Source organism: Enhydra lutris, unplaced genomic scaffold (assembly GCF_002288905.1).
Source record: "Enhydra lutris kenyoni isolate GAN:26980312 unplaced genomic scaffold, ASM228890v2 scaffoldscaffold31, whole genome shotgun sequence".
In the NCBI taxonomy this organism is placed as follows: Eukaryota; Metazoa; Chordata; class Mammalia; order Carnivora; family Mustelidae; genus Enhydra; species Enhydra lutris.
In genome coordinates, this window is record NW_019154115.1 from 22,412,315 (window position 1) to 22,429,656 (window position 17,342).

General features: G+C 40.1%; 1 protein-coding gene across 9 annotated transcripts in view; it reads left to right on the top strand.

Moving 5' to 3' along the window:
- Positions 1-7,757: 7,757 nt before the first annotated feature.
- LOC111153177 (heterogeneous nuclear ribonucleoprotein C (C1/C2)) overlaps positions 7,758-17,342 on the top strand; it is a 57,608-nt gene continuing 48,023 nt past the window's right edge. For 4 of the 9 annotated variants that reach the window (XM_022512011.1, XM_022512015.1, XM_022512018.1 and 1 more), the window contains exons 1-3: positions 7,778-7,899; positions 8,539-8,584; positions 13,181-13,206. The gene's annotated coding sequence lies outside the window, so the exon portion shown is untranslated. Of the gene's footprint in view, positions 7,900-8,538; positions 8,585-13,180; positions 13,207-13,749; positions 13,925-17,342 lie in introns of all 9 variants that reach the window. The other 5 variants (XM_022512013.1, XM_022512019.1, XM_022512017.1 and 2 more) reach the window with 3 other exon arrangements.

The window sequence follows — 17,342 nt, forward strand, 5'->3', positions numbered from 1 at the left end:
TAAATTTTATGATTCACACACATACACCAAGTACAAAATGGGGTTCATTAATAAAAGGATTACACGCACAAAAAAGCAGTACTATCTTGTTATAGGGTAAATAATAACTATGAAATGAGTCTGAGAAGGGATACAAGGCTTGAGGACTGGAACTACAACACTTAAAAAAAAACACATGGAGTATTGGTTGCTTGAATAAGCAGTTGAAGCACCTATATTCTTTAAAGGCATTAATTCAGACTTGAGTTGGGTTTTAAAGAATAGTTGGACTGTGGGGAAAGTGAATGGCAATGTGGCCTGTTGCAGTCCAACGACAGCAAGCAGCGCCCAGGCTCAGGGTCTTGTGGACAGGAAAACATTGATAGGTAAGGCGGGGCCAGTCATGGAAGAGCTGTGAATGAAACAATGAAAATGTAGGACTGCAATAGAGCTATTATAGGATTTTAGTGTGGGAGTCACACAAAAAAAGTGAATATTTTCAGATGATACCATGGCAGTAATTTGCAGGATTGGCTTGGGGGACAAACTCAGTGTGGGAGACAGAAGGCAGTAAAAGAGGAAGGGTCTTGAAAGTGATGTGCAATATCTTTATCATGTTATTTTTCACATAGAATAAAGCTGTCTGAAGAAGATAGATTACAAACATTCAGAAAGGTTTCCAAATGACTGTGAAGAATTATAAAGTACTGTTGGGTAACTCAGAGAGCTCTGTGAAGTTTAAATTAAGTGCCTTGTCTGGATTAATCAGAGACCACCTCCTCACTTTCCAATAGGACATCCTTGGCTGTGGGAGGATGCAGAGGAAGAGAGGCAATTACGACTGACTAGTATAGTCCTATTTGACTTGTTGAATGGAATAAGGTAGATAATTAAGTAAAATGAGGGCATGTAGGATGACAGATAACTAGTACAACATTCAGCTAATAACTTAAGAGGAAAGTACATTAGGCATTTCACAGCTGTTGCTGCTTTTCCTTTCTTCTTCTTGGCAGGCGGCTTGGTATTGGGAGGAAGGAAGGTTGCAGGGGATATATTACACCCTGGTAATAACTACAAACCACATAAAGCCTCTTCAAAAAGAATTATTATTATTTTTTTTAAAGATTTTATTTATTTGCCAGAGAGAGAGCAAGCGAGTACACACAAGCAGACAGAGAGGCAGCCAGAGAAGCAGGTTCCCTGCCGAGCAAGGAGCCTGATGTGGGACTCTATCCCAGGACCCTGGGATCATGACCTGAGCCGAAGGCAGCGGCTTAACCCACTGAGCCACCCAGGCGTCCCAAAAAGAATTATTTCTTGAATTAAAAACAAAAGTTCAGTTTTATTCTGTTTGTTGTTGTTGTTGTTGTTTTTTCTTTAGTGTAAGGTAAGGAGTTACTATTTCTCTGTTCTTCACCTCTTTCCCCACTCCACCTCCACTACTGGGTTCTGGCTCATGGCTTTCTTTCTATTATACACAACCTACTCAATACAAGCATTCAACTTTAGAACTGTAAGTTGTTTTCGAGGCACCTGGGTGTCTCAGCCATTAACTGTCTGCCTTTGGCTCAGGTCCTGGGGTCGAGCCCCACATTAGGGTCCCTGCTCAGTGGGAAGCCTACTTCTCCCTTTCCCACTCCACCTGTGTTCCGTCTCTGGCTGTCTCTCTCTCCTGGCAAATTAATAAAATCTTAAAAACAAAACAAAACAAAAAGACCTGTAAGGTGTTTAGAGTAAACAGAAGAGATCAAGCGCACTCCTACTTTCCATCTCGCCCACCTAGGTTTACTAAGCCTTAAAACCAGAGTTGTAAGTATTTGTCATCAACATGGTGCTTAGCATTCTGCCTTGTATTATGCTATTTTTTCACTTGTTTTCCCATCTCACCCCCCTTTTTTTAAGATTTTATTTATTTGACAGAGAAACAGTGAGAAAGGGAACACAAGCGGGGGAGTAAGAGAGGAAGAGGCACACCTCCCGCTGAGCAGGGATCCCAATGTAGGGCTCCATCCCACGACCTTAGGATCCCTACCCAAGCCCAAGGCAGACACTTAAAGACTGAGCCACCCAGGTGCCCCTTGTCTTCCCATCCTCAGCAAATTCTGAGTTATCTGACAGAGGGACTGATTGTTAATTCTTCCTGTATCCTCTACTTCTACCCCATCCAGCTACAGAATGAACTGCTTGAAAATAGAAATGGCCTCTTTTTTTTTTTTTTTTTTAAATACAGAGAGAGAGAGATCACAAGTAGGCAGAGAGGCAGGCGGGAGTGGGGGGGGCGGGTGGGAGCAGGCTCCCTGCTGAGCAGAGAGCCCGATGTGGGGCTCGATTCCAAGACCCTGAGATCATGACCTCAGCCCAAAGCAGAGGCTTAACCCACTGAGCCACCCAGGTACCCCCGGAAATGGCCTCTTAAGTACTTCTCTTGCATCAAATACAGTGCTGGTTAATAAGTAGGTCATGACAAAGATCATGTGGTAAAACAAATTTCTGGTAAAATGAAAATAAGTAGGTTTCATTAACATTTTATAGATATTTTTATTCTATGAGAACAATGAGTAAGAAAACATGTTAGTGTTGTTAAAAAAACAAAATTAAACTGAGTAAATCTTAAGATCTAATTGACTTCATTCAATGATTCATGAATCGGGCAGCAGCCTATCTAGCATATAAAAAGAAACTCCAGAGAGTTATGGGAAGGAAAGGTTTTCAAAGGCAGAAAAGAGGTGAGATAAGGAAGACATAAATGGGGGTTGGGGTGGGGAAAGATTATTTCAGGAAAGGTCACCTTCCTGTGGAGGACAAAATAGTCTATTAGGTGGATTACCTCACTGGTGCTGATCAGGAAATTTCAGATGGACTGGTTAAGATTACACTCCTGGGGGAGAATGAAACTGCAATCAGGTTAAATATTAAGTTTCAGTTTGGTAGTGATTCCATTTGGGGCCTGCTGTCTCTCTCTCTTTTTAAATATTTTATTTATTTGTCAGAGAGAGAGAGAGAGAGAGAGAGAGCGCAGGAGTGAGCACAAGCAGGCAGAGGGAGAGGGAGCAGCAGCCTCCCCATCAAGCACGGAGCCCAATGCAGGGCTCTCAAGACCTGAACTGAAAGCAGATGCTTAACCGACTGAACCACCCAGGGACCCCACTTTGTCTCTTTTATGTCTGATTACTTCTGTTTACTTAAGTCAGTAGTTATATTAATTATAGGTCAACCAAGCCTCTGGTCCCTCTGAGTAAATGCTATATATAGTATATAATAAAGAAAGTGTGTCCTGAGAAAATAACAATTTCTCCTGATACATAGAAGTTACTGATTAATACAAATTTCAAACACTCTCTGTAAGGCCTTAGAATATGTAGTAAGCAAGGGAATACAGAGTAGTAAGAATTAGATCCTTTGGGGTGCCTGGTAGCTCAATTGGTTAATCCTTAATCATCTGCCCTTGGCTCAGGTCCTGATCCCAGAGTTCTGTGCTCCATCCTTGGTGGGAGTCTGCTTCTCCCTCTCCCTCTGCTCCTTCCCCTGCTCATGCCTGTGCACACTCGCTCCCACATTCGCTCGCATGCTGTCTTTCTCTCTGGCATGCTCTCTTTCAAATAAATAAAATCTTTAAAAAAAATTAAACTCTGCTGAGTGCCTGGGTGGCTCAGTGGGTTAAAGCCTCTGCCTTCGGCTCAGGTCATGATCCTAGGGTCCTGGGATCGAGCCCCGCATCGGGCTCTCTGCTCAGCAGGGAGCCTGCTTCTCCCACTCTCTCTGCCTGCCTCTCTGCCTACTTGTGATCTCTCTCTCTCTCTGTCAAATAAATAAATAAAATCTTTAAAAAAAAATTAAACTCTGCCATCAAAAAACTTGCCATCCACAACCAGACAAAGCCCAGAGATAGTAAAAGGAAGGAAATGGTAAATATCAATATGGTTACAGACGTATAGATGAAGGAACAGAAGAGAAAACCCAGCATTCCCACACTTAGATGGTCAATTAGTCTACGACAAAGGAGGCAAGAATATACAATGGGGAAAAACAATCTCTTCAATAAATGGTATTAGGAAAACTGGACAGTTACATGCAAAAGAATGAAACTGGACCACTTATACTTTACTTACACAAAAATACACTAAAATGGATTAATGATATAAATGTGAGACTCCTGGAAGAAAATATAGGCAGTAATCTCTTTGACATCAGCTTGAGCAAGGTATTCATGGATAATGTCTCTTCAGACAAGGGAAACAAAAGCAAAAATAAACTATTGGTAGTAATATAATAAGAAAACTTTTGCACAAAATAAGAGAACTTTGGCACAGCAAAGGAAACCATCAACAAAAGGAAAAGCAATGAATGGGAGGAGATATTTGCAAAACATATATCCAATAAGAAGTTAACATTCAAAATATATATAAAGAACTTACACAGCAGCATGCCTTGCTGGCTCAGGCAGTAGAGCAGGTGATCTCAGGGTTATGAGTTCAAACCCTTATTGCTCTAGGAGCACACTTAATTAAAAAAACAAAAAACAGGGGCACCTGGGTGGCTCAGTCAGTTAAGCATCTGTCTTCAGCTCAGGTCATGATCCCAGGGTCCTGGGTTCAAGTCCCAAATTGGGCTCCCTGCTCAGCAGGGTGTCTGCTACTCCCTTTCCCTCTGCCCCTCCATCCACTCATGCTCTCTCTCAAATAAATAAAATCTTAAGAGAAAAAAAAAAAAAACCTAGGAAACAAAAACAGTTAAATAGCTCAACACTAAAAAACCAAATAATCCAATTTAAAATGGGCAGAGAGGGGCGCCTGGGTGGCTCAGTTGTTAAGCATCTGACTTTGGCTCTGGTCATGATCCCAGAGTCCTGAGATCAAGCCCCAAATCGGGCTCCCTGTTCCACAGGAGGCCTGCTGCTCCGTCTCCCACTCCCTCTGCTGTGTTCCCTCTCTCTCTGCCAAATAAATAAATAAAATCTTAAGAAAAAAATGGGCAGAGTACCTAAATAGATATTTTCCCAAAGACATACAGATGGTCAACAGACATGAAAAGATGCCCAACATCACTAATCATCAGGGAAAAGCAAATGAAAAGCACAATGAGATATCACCTCACATCTGTCAGAATGACTAAAATAAAAAGCACAAGAAATAAGAAATTTTGCTGGAAATGCGGAGAAAAAAGAACCCTTGTGGCCTGATGGAGGAAATGCAAATTTGGGGAGGGCAGGGAATGTAAATTTTGGGGGCAATCACTGTGGAAAAGAGTATGGGTGCACCTTAAAAAATTAAAAATAGAAATACCATATGATCCAGTGATTCCATCACTGACTATTTACTCAGAGAAAACAAAAACACTAATGAGAAAAAATATATGCACCTCTGTATTTATTGCAGCATTATTTATAATGGCCAAGATATGGAAGCATCATAACTGTTCATTAACAGATAAATGGATAAAGATGATATATATCTTTATATACATACAATGGAATATTTCTAAGCCATTAAAAAGAAGGAGATCTTGCCATGTACAACATGCATGGGCCTGGAGGGTATTATACTAAGTGAAATACATCAGACAGAGAAGGCAAATGCCATATGATTTCATTTATATGTGGAATCTAAAAAACAAAACAAAAAAACAGACTTATAAATACAGAGAACTAGTGGTTGCCAGAGGGGGAGAGAATGGGTGGGATAGGTGAAATAAGGAGAAAGGGATTAAGAGGTACAGACTTCCAGTTGTAAAAGACATAAGCCACAAATCTGAAAAGCATAGCATAGTGAATACAGCCTATTATATTATAATAACATTGTATGGTAACTACACTTATTGTGGGTGGTGAGCATCGCATAATGTATATTAGTGTGGAACCACTAGGTTATACACCTGAAACTAACATAAAATTGTTCAATAACCATTATTTTATAAAAACCTTACCATCCAGGAAGCGAGATGAATGTAGTATTAACTATAGAGCTGTGAGGTTCCAATGCAATGTGGCAATTGAGTGAGGCATTAATAACTTGGAGGATGATCACTTGCTCAAAGTTGACAATTTGGAAAATACAGAAAAGCACAAGCAAAAAAAAAAAAAAAAAAAAAAGCCACATCTAAAGAAAACAAAAAGCACCTGTAATTCTCCCGCAAAGAGAGAACCACTATTAATATTTTGGGTCTTTTTTCACATGCTTTTGTTTTTGCTTTTCAAGTTAGCTTAAAAGCAATACATACATATGGCAAAAAAAAAAAAAAAAAATTATAGCCGTATAAAAAGGCATACCACTTAAAAAGGTAAAAGATCTGCACCCCAGAAGTAGGTTGAAATAAATTTCTACACCAAGATGGAGTCCCTCATGCCAGGTATCACGTCGGAAAACCAAACTTTGGCCGCCTTTAAATTCTTCTTGACCGGAAACAGTATACGCTGTCAGCCAATCCCCAAAAGCTACGTCAACGCTGGGCTCCAAACTTATTTCCTTGTTCCTTGACCTTTCTAAATAAGGTCAGATGTGCGATTCCAGCCCTGTTTCTGAGTTGCTGCGTCTACTGCTATGTAAAATTCGCTGTTGCCCAAACACCCTCTAGTAGAGGGCTCCATTGCTTCTGAGACACTGTGTACTCCCAATCCGTGATTATTTTTCCTCAAAGGAAGGACATCAAGCTAGTTACGGAATTGTTTTGTCATTTGACAGGTAACAACTTCGTTGTGAGTCTATCTGCAATTAAAACTGCATTCACATGTCTGTTTACCCCTTAAAATGGTTACAGATGTAATCACATTATTAGGTGTCCTGCATCTTCCTTTCGTCAACCGCACAAAGGAATCTCTCTCCTTAGAAGAGCTGGACCTATTTCTTACTGCGTTCAGGGTTGCTACACCACAAGCGTGGGGACTGGGCAGGCGGTGACCCCAGCCGGCAGATGGTAGGCCATTTTGGGCGGCGGGGTGGTTGGGGGGCGGGGGGGAGACAGAGGGATAAGCCAGTTTGGTTGGTATGTAGGGTATCATCAGGATGACTCGAGGCCAGAGGGTGGGCATAGTATTCCAAACCAGCACTTGAGACTCCCTTTACTTCTTGTACTGGAAAAGAAAAAGGAAGTCAGCTGATTTGGGTAAGGAACGGATTGTCTGAAGAAGAGCTTAAGAGGCTGACTGACCAAGGGAGCTGTCCAGGAGGGAGCTGACATTTGAGTCCAGAACTGAGAAGGGACCTAGGTCGGAGAAACTGTAGGGTTGGTCAGTTTTCGGCAGCCTGATCTTCACTGTTCCCTCCCCTCTCTAAGAGAAGGCCTCTCTTTAGCTACGTCCCGCGGAGGAACCTTTTTCCTAGGCCCTGGGGGTAGGGCAGGTCCTTGCAGCGGGATACCTAACAAAATCCCTCAGTCCTTCCCCGCCCCCGCGCCGCGGGAATTCTGAGATCTGGGCGGGCCTTCAGCTAGGCGCTCTAAGGAGCAGGGATAGGGGAATATGGCCGCCAATCAGACCACCCGGATACCCGGATGTGAAGCGGTGCGCGATACAAAGGCGAGTTACCACCCAGCGCTTCGTCAGGTACAGTGACCAATAAGCACTTCTCGGGTGATAAATGACAGGAAAAGTAGCCATTTACAAACTAGTTTCTCTCACGCATGTGGAAATTCTCTTGCTTAGTCTAACCCACTACTGATTGTGATTGGGCAGAATTGTGAAGAGCGGTAGAACTGTCTAATTAGAAGGGGAGCGAGAAAAGTCGCAGCCAATAGCACGACTCTCGGGAGCGGGGCGGGGTCTAGGCCTTCGCCTCGGCGGCGGAGGAGACGCGGGGGCCATTTTGTGAAGAGACGAAGACTGAGCGGTGCGGCCGGGTCGTCGACCTCGAGCAGCAGTTGGCTTCTCTACGTAGAACCCGGGAGTAGGAGATTCAGAATCGAATCTCTTCTCCCTTCCCCCTCCTGGTAAGTGGAGGGGGCAAAAGCAGGGCAGGCGCTGGGTTCCTCGGCTAGCGCGAGGGGCTGTGGGAGAGAAGACGAGGGAACCCTACCCTCGGTAGAGTAACCAGGCCTCCATTTATTCTCTTTGCGTTGGGGCGTTAGGTATTATGCCGGAGAGAGTTTTATAGGCCTCAGCCCTTGCGCAGATTTAACCTAGTGTCCTCTAGGCCACGATCGGAAGGGAAAACGTCCTTTTCCTTTTTCGCCCTTTTTCTGTGTTAACGGCTGCTTTCCTTTCTTTTTCTACGACCATGAGGACTCCGAGAGAAAGATGAAAGGCAAGATCGAGATGCTCATTAATACAGTTGGAAGTTCACGTAGCGCTGATGCCTCCTGTTAAATTTAAAAATTGGGCGGGGGATGGGTAAGGGTTACTAAGTAGATAATTGCACCGCGAGCCTCTAAATTCCGGAGCGTACCGCAGGGCATAAGAGTAGTAAATATAACAATAGATTTAATGTTTTACTGATTACTTTTTATTTTACACCTCTTTGAGAACGGCGGACCTCGAAGTAGTTATTTTCAGTTGTTTTTAAAAATATATTGTAATCTCATTTGCATATTAACAGTAATAATTAAAGCTGGCTTACTTTTTATCTGCAGGTTACAAATCACTTGAAATATATAAGTTAGTGGAACTTTGCTTGAGGTAGGTACTACTATCTTTCTCAGGAACTGAGGCACAAGAGTGTCGGTTGCCAGGGTCATAATAAATCAGTAGCGGAACTACTAAGGAATTTGACTCTACTACGTTAGTCAAGTGGTTTACCTAGCTGTTGGAATAGTAGGTATTGATAGTACTGTATTTGAATCTTTGCAAGAACCTAATCATGGCAGTCATTCCAGTGAAAACTGGAAATTCCCGAACTGCACTTGGGAAAAATATTTAATTACGAGATTGGCAGTTATTAATTTAACATTCTGATATAAACTTAAAGTTTGACTTTCAGGATATTCTGGCATTGATTTTCTGAAATACTTGTTTAAAAAGTATGTAGTTAACACATACTTTTTATTAAGGTATTATTGTGCCCACTATTTGCTAAGTCCTGAAGCTAATGAAAAATGTTAAGTTTATAAAAATTGCATAGGTGTTTCTAAGTAGTATCACATTGACTTACCCAAGAAATCGCCTTTTTTTTTTTTTTGGATACTTGGGGAGGGGGAAGATTTCTTTTTCATAGTCTGTTCTCTCCCAAAAACTGTTAGCAAAGTTTAAACCAATACTGCAGGATAAATTCATCCCTTAGGAAACCAAGAGACGGTAAAAGTACTTTTATATGGAATAGTTAGTGTATTTGTCAATTTCCTCACCATGTGGCTAATGTAATAGGGATTAAAAGGTTTGCTCTTCAGAAAAAATATAAACATGTATATTACATGGGCTTAAAACTAAAGTTTATCACTACAGAACTGTTAGAAATAAGGGCAGTGATTAGTTAAGATTTAAGTCATAAACATAATAAAAATATTGTTAGCAAATAAAGAGAAATGTAAGAAATCATTTAATAACAATTGGTAAAAATTGAAATTAATTGAAGGGCACTGTTCTTGCCTTGACCTGTGAGAAATAGGGTTTCTTGGGAACAACATGTTCGGAGGAAACAGCTAATTAGAGTTACTATCCATCTGGAAAGATTGGGCCTCAGAATTAAGGTCTGAAACAGTTTTAGAGGTGCAGATAGGTTTTAATAGCATTTTCATGTTGCTAAAAAGGAAGGATTTAAGGAGGATGACTAAGTTGCAGCTCTTCTGACCTTTTTGTGTTCCCCATGCTGGTTGCAATGGAATGTTTGGTGTTGGTTGCTATTCCTTCTATAGAGAATTTAAACATTCCCTTAAATTTGTGATTAGGTCTTTAGTGGGTTTCAGCATGCAGTTTTGTTTTGGATGGAATTGCTGTAAGAACAAACAAGGAATGAATCCAGAATAGTTAATCTAATAATAAAGATTATATTAAGTAGTCGTTATCTAAGATGTTAACTTGGGAGTGACAGTTGAAAGAATCTTGGCCTAAAAGTTCAGAAAACTATTTCCATCTTCCTCGCCCCCGTTACTGTATTAGGTAAATCAGCCAAACGTTATGGATTTCAGTTTTATATTTAGAAGGGGGCCTAGACATCTTACCTATTTTCTTAATTTCTACTCAAGTCATTTGTTGTCAGAAGGCTGGAAAGTGTACCGAAAGTTTTATAAAAAGCAGTTTTATATATTAATGATTGTATTCTATCTTAATTAGTCTTGAAGTAACTCTGATTGTCATGGAGAACATCATTTGCTCATGCTTAATATGTGTATTCAGATTGGGCTCAGGGAAGATGATGGTTTTTACATGTTAGATTTATTACAGGATTGACAAGTGAGAACCAGCACTATTTGACGTAGCATAACTGCAAGTGTCATCAGTTACTAGGAAGTTGGGGCTTAAAGGGGGGAAAAAGGATTACTATAGGGTTTTTTAATTCACTTGGTGCATTTACTGTAAGTCAGGATGTTCCTGGATTTACTTTATACCACTCTTACTTATGGGATAGAGGCTCCCCATTAACCTCTCATAGTGGTTCTTAAATGTGAACCAACAGTAGAATCCGTAAGGGGAATGAATAGTTAAAGTAGATTACTGGGCTGCACCACCAGAGTTTCTAATTAAGTCTGGTGTGGGCCTCGGAAATTTGCATTTCTAATAAGTGCCACTTGGTGCTGGTTGGCAACCCTCAGTTCAAGAACAGTGCTTTAGAAGAAGGGATCCAAACCTTCCAGAGGTTTGACGAAGTATAATTTAGGTATACTGTTAATTGCAAAGCATTTTAATTAGGCACTAAAATTGTTCAGTCTTTTTTATGAGGTGGTAGCTCATCAGTTTAACGTAACTTTTTAGAAGACCTCTTCATGACTTTCAGAAACAGATGCTTCTTTTCATATTAACTTTTTGGTGAGCGTTTTGTCTTGTGACGTCTGTGCAGAGGATTTATTTGTAGATGAGCCACAAAAGTTACTTAATACACCCTGAAGATTTTGAGTACCGGGTTCAAGCTGTGACTTAAGTAAGAAAATTGAAAGTTTCACCATAACTGGACATCACAAACACTGCTGTAGAGATAATATTCAACTATGTATCTTTTCTAGAACTTTTTATTTTGTACACTTTTTTAAAAGATTTTATTTTTTAAAAGATTTTATTTATTTGATGGAGAGAGATACAGCAAGAGAGGCAGCACAAGCAGGGAGAGTGGGAGAGGGAGAAGCAGTCTTCGCACAGAGCAGGGAGCCTGAATGCCAGGCTCTTTCCCAGGACTCCTGGGATCATGATCTGGGCCGAAGGCAGATGCTTAACAACTGAGCCACCCAGGTGCCCCAAAGATTTTATTTTTAAGTCCCTGTGCCCACTGTGGGCCTCAAACCACAACCCTGAGATAAAGAGTCCCACACTCCTCTAACTGAGCCATCCAGGTACCTGTATAGTTTGTACATTTTAACTCATCAATCCAAATGTAAAACTAATTTGCAGGTTAACACTTAAACTGATCTGCTATTTGGAAAAAATTTATACTTAAAATTTTAGAGGTTTAGTACTTGTTCTGTTGATGTAGTCATTCACACATAATTGACTCAAGGAACACTTTTTAATTTTAATTTTTTGAAGGTTTTGTTTTATTTTGTTTTGTTTTTTAAGAGGGATAAGGGCAGAGGGAGTGGGAGAGAATCTTAAGCAGGCCCCATGGCCAGTGTAGGGCTTGAGCTCATCGTGACCTGAGCTGAAATCAAGAGTCAGGTGCCTAACCGACTGAGCTACTCAGGCGCCCCTGACCGCCCCCCCCTGCTTTTTGAAGTAAGCTCTGCACCTAATGTGGGGCTTGAACTCATGGCTCTGAGATCAAGAGTCACATGCTCTACCAACTGAGCCAGCTAGGTCCCCCTAGTTACTGACATTTGTAAAGGAGATTAAAACCATTTGGCTGAATATTGAATTGTGAGGGCGGTGATTTCCTTATTTTCTCAACCTACAATCTAATTGAAAATCTTTTAGCTGATGAAACGGCCAGTCTGTCATGCATGTTATTTTTTAGTGTGGTGTTGTGTGAGATTCTTAGTTCGTATCTTGAAATAAGCTGCATATACTAGCTTATAAACAGACCACAGAAACAAATTCATTAAGGACCATAATTTTCACTTACTTTATGACATTAAATATTCAGTAACTCTAGTAATCTTTTCTCCTTCATTTGGTTTTTCATTCTGTCACTGGAATGATGAGCTCCTTACTAAATTTTATGATGTGCTCCTTATTTAAACATCTTCCCCTATAGAACCTATCAGGTCTTGTTTTGATGATATACAGGTTTTGAGAATAGATGTCATCTCTAGTATGTATCTTCATGATAGACCATTCCCCTTAATAATTTTGATACTTGACATTTGCTCACTTCTTCATCCCTGTTGGCCTGGTTTTTCTATAATTTCTTTGTCCAAGCTGCTGATTATCATGATGAATGTTCGTAGATTTTTGTTTTTAAGACCCTTGTGGGAATATAGGCCTATATTTAGTAAATTTTTGTCACCTATTGATAAAGAATTGTGAAGACAGTCACTGGTAGAGGTGATGGTTTTATAGAGGCTTTCCCTTCCCAGTGTAATGTTAATGCTTTACCAAAATGTGTTACATGCAATGGACAGATATTTCTGTCTTGGGGGTTTAGGGCACAACATTTCTGAGGAACTCTGACTCAATCTGTCCCTTCTCCTTTCACAGGGCAGCAAGGCGAACCCCATCCCTACTCACTGGAGCTCAGCTTTGATTTTTAACCTCCCTTCCCCACCCTTCCAGAACACACACATTCCTATTCCAAAACTGATTTTATAAAGACATTTTAAACATAATGATGCAACTTGGTGTGCACTACTGCAAATTTACAGGTGTTTTTTTTTTTTAATTGTTTCCAAAACGGGACTTGGATTTAAGATGTAATTTTTAAAATTTCTATTTCTATTTTTTCTGCAGCAGTTGGGTTAGAGGAGGAGGAGCCTTTTAGCCTCTCATAAACTGACCTCTCTACTTCCTCGTGTATTTTTAAGATTGATTGATGATGTGGAAAGGGCTTTGCTTGTCTGCTACTGAGAACTTTACCCTTGCGGTTTTTGTGGAAACTGCTTTTGGAAAAAAAAAAGAAATGAACTTTACTGACTTGACATTTTTGCACCTCCCGTTTTTCTAATCTGGGCTATTTTTATTTTTGTTTTTTTACAGTGAGATTTTTTTGATCTTCAGCTACAGTAAGTTATTCCAATTTTTTTTTTACATTTTTCCTGACTTTCCGCTGATTTCCTTTTTATTGTTGTTACTAGTTACTATTATTATTATTATTATTATTATTATTATACTTAATGATGGTGATGATGATGATGATAATGACACTGATGATTTTTAACCGGATTAAAATCGAGTTTTTCTGAATGTTCATAAGAATTTCTCCGGCCTCCTGATTGACTTCAGAGTTTTGCATCTTGGGAGAGAAAGTGAAGGCATTAGCATTTTTAAGTGGATTGATCACATAAACCTTTTCTCTCCCAACCCCACCCTTGCCCTCATCCCCTCCCCCAGGCTCGAAAGAATTTTACTGGCTGTTAAGTCTGTGACCTTATTTTTCCTGATCTTTAACTTAACTGTTTTAGAGCATCTCTGGACGTCTGTATTTTTAATTTTTTATTTTTGTTTTTTTTATTTTTAATCTTTCATTTGTTAAATTTTTAAACTGTGCTGCAATAAAATGTGTGTGGTACTACTTAACACCTATGATGGTGATGGCATTTTCCCAGAAAGCCATTTTCCTCCTGTTACCCTTGAAATCCCATCCTGCTTTTCCTGTACACTACTACCCCTCACAAACCACAAGCTGCAGCAACATGGATGCCCAGCCTGGAACAGCAGCAGCCAGGATGACCTGGAGCCAGGGGGGCCTTCGGAACAGATGCACACCCTTCCCGGGTGATGGTAAGAGGTGTGAGGTCCACTTGGTTTCATTGCAGAGACTAGGAAATACACCCATTTAAGTCTAGTTGATACGGTGTAGGTGATAGCTTTTGGAAATGTTTGGATTAAGGTTTTTTTTTTAATCTCAAGAGATGTTCCCCAAGGGATGCCAGCTCAGTTTTTTAAAAGCTGATGGAATTAGAGGTTGTAACTAACTTGGGCTGACAATTTTTGATAATTGGAAAGAGGAGCTGAAGTTTACATAAACTTCAGAATGAAAATGGTTTGTCTTAGATAGCAACAAGACAAGGACACCTTAGGAGGGTTTATTCTTAGATTGTCGAAAATGAGTAAAAATTTTCTGTTACTCAGAATAATCTTCCTTGGGTTTGTGACAATAGTTTTTTGATTGTATTCCATTTAGGCTATTCTTACTGAAATTTAACATGAATCAAACCACAAAAAACCTCCTGTAATAACTAAAACGCTTTTTCTTGGGAGGATTTTTGTTTTACTTTGTTCTAAGGGTAGGTAGATTGTTAATCTCAAAAAGCAGTGAAACTTTTTTAATCTGTATCCAAATCAGGAAATACAGAGTTGATCTCTCTTTCAGTGATAACTTGTGGCCCAGCAGATGTTAGGGAATGTGTTCTCTAGAGTAATCGGAAAGAATGAGGATCTAAAGAATTCAGAATTTAGCAACCTGTAGTATTTTAAAGATTTATTCATCCATTGTGGGGGGGCAAAGGGAGAGAGAGAGTCCCAAGCGGAGTCCATACTTGAGTGCAGGGCTTGCAAGCATAACCTGAAACCAAGAGTTGAATGCCCAGCCGACTGTGCCACTCAGGCATCCCACAACATCTAGTATTTTACTGACTATGGTGGAATATTGTGGTAACTCACTATAGAGCTGCTGTAGTAGATTTCGAGCTGAGGGAAAAAGTAAAATGATCTTTAAAGGCGTAGTCAGTGCTGTGTATTGCTAGGATTAATTACATATTTCTGTTTTTCTTGTACTAAAAGAAAATCCACTTAAAAAGTGAACTCTGAAGGCATCCTCAAAAGAAAACAGAATGGGAGAAAGTGATATAGAATGTTCTGAGGTTATCTAGAAGAGGAATGGAAAATGTCTTTTATAGGTCCAAGTATTATTGATGTCCTCTGTTAAATGAAAGCTGTTTTTCCTGTTACTCTTCTGTCATTGTGTGGCTCCTGTTCACTGTCAGTCCCTTGTTTTTTTGGTTGTTGTTTTTTAAAGATATTTATTTATTTATTTGACAGACAGATCACAAGTAGGCAGAGAGGCAGGCAGAGAGAGGAAGGGAAGCAGGCTCCCCGCCGAGCAGAGAGCCCGATGCGGGGCTTGATCCCAGGACCCTGAGACCATGACCCGAGCTGAAGGCAGAGGCTCAACCCACTGAGCCACCCAGGTGCCCCAGTCCCTTGTTAATCTTACAAATTCTTGTGGGTCGTGTTCTGTTTTGCGGAGATACAAAAAGGTATGGTAGTTTTTCAGGGACTTAGAACGTTGTGAGGGAGACAAATGAATTAAGACAGTGTCATGGTGTGATTAGAGGTAAACAGAACTTACAGAAGCATGTAAAAATGAGTACCTGAATGACTCTTAAAAGGGCAGGAAATGCTTCTAAGGGAAAGAGAACTGAACCTTAGAATTAAGACCAGATTATAAAAATTAAAAAAAATTTTTTTAAAAGATTTTATTTATTTATTTACTTGACAGATTACAAGTAGGCAAAGAGGCAGGCAGAGAGGGGGAACAGGCTCCCCGCTGAGCAGAGAGCCAGTTGTGGGGCTCCATCCCAGGACTCTGAGATTATGAGGCTTAACCCACTGAGCCACCCAGGCGTCCCTAGATTGTAAAAATTTTAATGCCACGCTAAGGAGGTTGTATTTTATCCAAAAACTGTTGGTGAGCTGTTGAAAGGTTCTAAACCAAGGGAGTGAGATCAGTTTTCCATTTTGGAAATGTCACTCTGTTGGTGTGGAAATGGAGAGTAAAATTGGAAGTTAGGTGATAAGGAACATAGTAAAATACACAGAAAAATAATGAGCTGGCCTGGTCAAAAGCAGTGATATTGGAACTAGGGACTAGCTTATAAATGTAGGAGGATTTGGTAGTCCCTGTGATAAGGAGGAGCAAGGATTTCAGCTGACTCCCAGGATCGATGTTGGGTAAACAAAGGGAGCAGATTGGGGTAAGGGTAGGAGAAAGCAATTTAAACAATTGGTTTTTGAGATGCTCCTGGAACATTTAAGTAGAGATTTTATTCATTAGATATCTGAGTGCTTATTCTGAAAATCCTCATTAGGCTGGGGTATCTGGGTGAACAAAACCTATTGCCCCCTGTCCTATCGGGTATTACAGATCATTGAGAGGAGAAATAGAATGACAAAGAGCACTGTATAATTTAGAAGGAAAAGAACAGAATAAGGTTATAGAAAGGGAACCAAATTTAGAATATGGAGGTGGGAGGGGAGTGTACTGCCAGTGAAATGACCTTGAATTGATGTTGAAATTAAGATCCAGAAGTGGATTATTCTACTTGAAAGCACAGGTAATGGGGGGAAATCTTGGCCTCAGAGCAAAAATTACTACTGGAAAGTAGGCACCAAGGATGCATAGAATAAGACACAGAGTTGGAAAGATGAAGTGGTTAGCAAGCTTGGTGTACTGGTGGTCCTTGTAGGGTCCTTATTTAATATCTAGATTGTCTTGGGAACAAAAGGAGTCCTTTGAAGGACACTGGAGAATGCTTGAGATCCTATTTGGAATTTCCTTCTGGCTGTTGTCTGGGGAATGAGGACAGTTTAAGGAAGACACTAAATCAAAAGACCTATCTGGGTAGGTCACTATCTTTTAATCTCTCCTAGGCCTGGGGATACTCACCTAGTTGTTTCAAATGAGTTTTGTGTGTGTATTAATGGACAGATATAATTAGTTTGAAGAGGACAGGTTGATCAGACACTAGGATACTGATTACTTCTCTTAACACCCCATTGGATAAGACATGATATGATCACTTCCCAGTTTGAAAGGAAAAATGAAGTAGATCCTTCCTTTTGGAAGTAATAATCTGAACACCTTACTGTGTATATGTCCATCATTGTTAATGTTCTTATATCTTCTTAGTCATCATAACCTTTGTGTATTATCATTAGTGTAATGGAGATGAGAGCACTGAAACACAATTTTTAAAATTTGCTCAAAAGTTAGACATACCTAATAAATGGTGACACATGGAGTCAACCCAGGCAGTTAAGTCTACAGATTTTAACTCTTAATCATATTAGATGGACTGTTCTTTACTTGACATAATGAAGTATTTTTGAAAAACATATCCATTTGGGGCACAGTTAACCCTCCCCTGAAAAAAAAAACTGCTTCAGATGACGACTTTTCTTTTTTTCTTTTTTTTTT